Below are 324 nucleotides of genomic sequence, written 5' to 3'. Positions count from 1 at the left end.
ACAGGATTGACCGTGTGGACTGACATCAGGTATTTCTCGTCTTTCAAGTTGGTTAGGCTCTGTTAAAACTCCAATAGTTTATGCTCTGAAAAATAGTTTCACTTGAAGGAAAGCCTTGTTAAGAAGAACAGGATGCTCCAGCATATTCCAAAATGGTTTGATTTCCTCTCCCACTGTTGGAAACACGAAAGGATTTTCCTTAAATATTCACTTGAGAACATGGTCAAGCTCCTGAAGAAAAAACTCATGCAAGTGTGGAGGCTCCCTTATGACTGGGTCTCCTGGAGTTTTTAGCTCTCAGACCTGTCCACTCTGGGCCTCCAG

The sequence above is a fragment of the Colobus angolensis genome, unplaced genomic scaffold (genome assembly GCF_000951035.1).
Source record: "Colobus angolensis palliatus isolate OR3802 unplaced genomic scaffold, Cang.pa_1.0 Scaffold302, whole genome shotgun sequence".
Lineage (NCBI taxonomy): Eukaryota > Metazoa > Chordata > Mammalia > Primates > Cercopithecidae > Colobus > Colobus angolensis.
Note: the sequence above shows the minus strand (reverse complement) of the source record.